This window comes from Carya illinoinensis, chromosome 1 (genome assembly GCF_018687715.1).
Source record: "Carya illinoinensis cultivar Pawnee chromosome 1, C.illinoinensisPawnee_v1, whole genome shotgun sequence".
NCBI classification, from domain to species: Eukaryota; Viridiplantae; Streptophyta; class Magnoliopsida; order Fagales; family Juglandaceae; genus Carya; species Carya illinoinensis.
Window position 1 is genome coordinate 23225269 of NC_056752.1, and position 4515 is coordinate 23229783.

General features: G+C 35.5%; 1 non-coding gene across 1 annotated transcript; it reads right to left on the reverse strand.

Annotated features, from left to right (window-relative positions):
• Positions 1 to 982: 982 nt before the first annotated feature.
• LOC122293685 lies at positions 983 to 1090 on the reverse strand. The gene has a single exon (XR_006237337.1). It is a non-coding gene; the product is annotated as a small nucleolar RNA R71 (small nucleolar RNA).
• Positions 1091 to 4515: the final 3425 nt, after the last annotated feature.

Consider the following 4515-nt stretch of genomic DNA (forward strand, 5'->3'; position numbering starts at 1 on the left):
ATAACTTCCGATTGGGAATTTCAAGATTTGAGTTCCTAATTGAGTTATCCAATGAATTAAGAATAATTAAAATACTGGATTTGTGCAAGAGATTCCAGACGCTCTACTATTCGTCAAATTTGAGTATTTTTTCCTTTAATCACTTTGCTTCACTTTAATTTATATTTAAAATTAATCTTTGTTCTCCATTACTTATTTAATATTTTTCTTTAGTTTCTTTGTTCCTTTTGCTATTCTTTTAATTTGTCTCCCTGTGGAATCGACACTCCAAAGAGGTGCTATAACTACCGTGTTATTCTTTGGGCGTAACCAAATTTTGGCGCCGTTGCCGGAGAGACAGTAGAAGAATTGTTAGATAGTTTTTCTTTTCAGCAGTTTGTAAAGGCGGTAACTTCATTCCCTCTTTTAGCTTTCTGCATCTTTATTTTATTTTCTTTTTCTTTTTATAGTTTTGGTTTTTTTTTTAGTGTTGCGTTTTTCTCTACCTTGCATGCACAAATATAGAGACGCCTTGGGTCGGTTTGCTTGTAGACCTTTGTTAGGGTTAGAGTCGGAGCCTAATTTTTCTAATCATTTTTTTTTATAATTTTTCTAATTCTGAGGAAATGAGTGAACACGAAGATCAACCCACTAGGACCCTTCAGGATTACCTTCACCCTACACGCGCCACACCATCATGCATCATGTTTCCAGCTAATACTTGCCAATTGAATTTTAAAACAGGGATGATACAGTTATTCCCTACTTTTCATGGCTTGGAAAATAAAAATCCATATGTGCACATTAGGGAATTTGAGGAAGTAGTTGCGACTTTTCATAGTCAAAATGCAACTGATGACATTGTGAGACTTAAGTTCTTTCCTTTCTCTTTAAAGGATAGAGCTAAGAGTTGGCTATACTCATTGAGACCACGATTTATTGGTTCATGGAATGAGATGACTCAGGTTTTCTTTAATAAATACTTTCTCCAATATAAGACCAATGCTTTAAAAACGCAAATCTCCACCTTTGAACAAAAGGACAGTGAGACTTTGTATCAGTCTTGGGAGAGATTTAAGGAGCTATTGAGTATGTGTCCTCACCATGGGTATGAGAATTGGCGCTTAGTGAGCTATTTTTATGAGAGACTTACACCTAGAGAGCATCAATTTGTGGAGATGATGTATAATGGTGAGTTCTTACAGAAAGATCTTGATGAAGCCATAGAATACCTTAATAAGCTTGCTGAAAAAGCTCACACTTGGACTGGTCCTAGTGCTACTGAGAGCACAAATAGGTCACGACCTGCAGGAAACCTAAATGGTGGTGGAATTTACCATCTCAGGAAGAGGATAACCTTAATGAGCTTGCTGAAAAAGCTCACACTTAGATTGGACCTAGTGCTACTGAGAGCACAAATAGGTCACGACCTGCAGGAAACCTAAATGGTGGTGGAATTTACCATCTAAGGACTTAAAGCCAACACACGTGGCTAATCATTGAGAATTTTTTGGACCATGTTTTGTGTGTGGCAGGGTAGATCATCTTGCCCAAAAGTGTCTCACATTTGCTGAGATGAGAGGGATGTATGAAGAACAATGTAATGCCTTAGGTATGTACATGAAGCTTGTTGCACCTTTCTCCGATACCTACAATCCTGGGTGGGGTAATCACCCAAATTTTAGTTGGAAATCTAAAAACCATTAGCCTGCACAACCCCCTAGATCATATCCTACACCTTCATCTTCTTGGAGCCCTTAGAAGATACTTTACATGCTTTTATTGAGGCACAGAGTAAAACTAATCAAAAGTTTGAATCTTTGATTATGCAGGTTGTTGAAAAAAAACAAAGAGATAAAGAGTCATATATCCAAAATAATGAGCTCCTTGAGCATGAATGAGCGTGGCAAGTTTCATTCTCAAGCTCAATCCGCACCCCAAGGTCAGCATATGGCACAAAAAAATTTGAAAGAGGTCAATGTCATTGTGACAAGAAGTGGTAAGTCCTTACACATCCCAACAACTGATAAGCTAGAGGATGTTGAAGAGAAATAAAGCAATGATAGTACCAAGTTCCCCAAGGAAGCCGAGGTAATCAAGAGTCCAGTTAAGGTACCATATCCTCAAGCTTTAAAATCTGGTATATGAATTTTGGATTCTAGTAATGAAATCTTGGAGAACCTTAGGCAGGTAAAGATTAACCTTCATGTTTTGCATGTTATTAAACAAGTTCCCACTTATGCAAAAGTTCTTAAAGATTTGTGTACAGTTAAGAGGAAGCACCATATTAAGAAGACAACATTTCTGACAAAGCAAGTTAGTTCTCTAATTGAGCAGCGAATTCCTCCTAAGTACAAGGATCCTGGTTGTCTAATGATTGCATGTAGTATTGGGAATCATGAGTTTGGTCAAGCCTTGCTAGATTTAGGAGCTAGTGTTAATTTGATGCCTTATTCCATTTATTTGCAACTTGGTTTGGGTGAAATTAAGCCTACTTCTGTTGTGCTTTAGTTGGCTGATCGTTCAGTTAAGAAACCGAGAGGGATAGTTGAGGATGTTTTGATCCAAATTGACAAGTTTTATTATCCTATTGATTTCTTAATTTTGGACACTCAATCAGTTGTTGAGTCTAACTATAAGGTTCCTCTCATTTTAGGTAGATCTTTCCTTGCTACGGCTAATGCACTTATAAATTGCAGGAATGGGTTGATGAAGCTATCGTTTGGAAACATGACCATGGAGGTCAACATCTTCCATATTGAGAAACAACCAACAGATGACGAGTGCCACCAAACGTACATGATTGACGCACTCATAGACAAGGGAGTTCACACAACTCATGATTTTGATCCCCTTGAATATTCCCTTGTGAATTCTGAGTTTGATAATATTAGTGATTCATCTGATGTTATTGATATTTGTGCTGTTTTTGATGAAACTCAGGATTATGGCACACAGGCTTGGCAACAGAAATTTGAGGAGTTGCTTAAGAAAGGTGGAAAACAAATTCTTGTAAGTATGAAAGCACCAAGAGTTAAATTGAAACATTTGCCTAAGTCTAAAGTCTATAAGGTTAAAATAAAAGCGTTTCATGATAAAAATATTCTTAGGAAGAGGTTTGAACCTAATGATCGAATATACTTATATGATTTTGGATTTCACATGCACCAAGGAAAACTTCAGTTTAGGTGGATTAACCCATTTGTAGTGAAAAATATTTTTGAAAACGAGATGGTAGAAATAGAAGATTCTAAAGATGGTCGGATCTTTAAAGTAAATGGTCAACACCTTAAAGTATTAATTGATAGGCAAGTTCTGGAAGTGGAAGATATTCCACTTGTGGATCTGGTTTATGAACCTTGACCATACCACCCAGGTATGTTTTTCTTTATTTGTTTTGTTTTTATTTTTTATTTTATTTTCTTTATTTTCCTTTTTGTTTGCTGTTGTTTTCTTTGCCTTTGTTTGTAGGTTAGTTTCATTTTGTCATTTCAGGTTATCATCTTTGATGCTTAGCGAGCTACCCATGTCACTCATCAGGTGTATTCTATCATTTTCAGTTACTCCTCATTCAATTTTGATTTTTAAACATTGAGGACAATGTTTCATTTCAGTTGGGGGGTGGTGGTGCAAATTCAGTATTTAAAATACTTGTTGGAACTTTGTGGCATATTTTCATGTGTCAATTTTTTAAAATTTGCATAACATGTACATCATTTTCACATGTGTACTCATTCTCATTCATAGCCATCTTTGTGAATTCACCAAACCCACCATAATCATTTTTGCTGAGGCATTCACAGAACCCTTAATGCACTCATCCAAGCTTTGTAATAAGATGGTGGTTTAACACATATAGCTAGAGAACTCTTTTGCTTAAGTATTCATGTGAGTTTGGAGATGATTGAGAACATACAAATGCAGTAAATTGTGATAAACGTTCATTGATCTGTTGAATTGGACACTACTTTTGAGCATATCATTACATGGTTTGTGGTATGGTGGATATATTTGGGATATGACGAAGGTCAACTTAGGATCAACGTTTGAGCCTTTCAAGCTAACTCTTTCCATCATAGACCCCTAGTAGCCAACTTTGAGCCAATAAACACATGTAGCTTTTTCTTTTCATATGCCCATATGATCCATACCTTTCCACATTGGAGTATAACCTATATACTGATTTTCTTACCCATTTTACTTCCAAGTGTATACTAGGTGTGGAATTTGTATTTTCTTTCTTTTATTTTATCATTTTCAATTAAAAAGAAAAAGAAGAAGAAGAAGACAGAAAAAAAAAAAAAAAAAAAAAAAAAAAGAGTACAATTTGCAAAGTGTTCAATTGAGTGAGCTCCGAAAGAAAAAGAAAAAGAAAAAAGAAAAAAAAAAGTTGGTAGAAATGGAAAGAATACCAAAGTGGCATGTGTTTGTCTATCAAATTGTTGAAAAAAAAAAGAGAAGAGGAAGAAGAAGGAAAAGTATTATTATTTGATGATCTAAAAAGTTAGAGAGTACTTCAAGTGAGAAGTGTGGTCT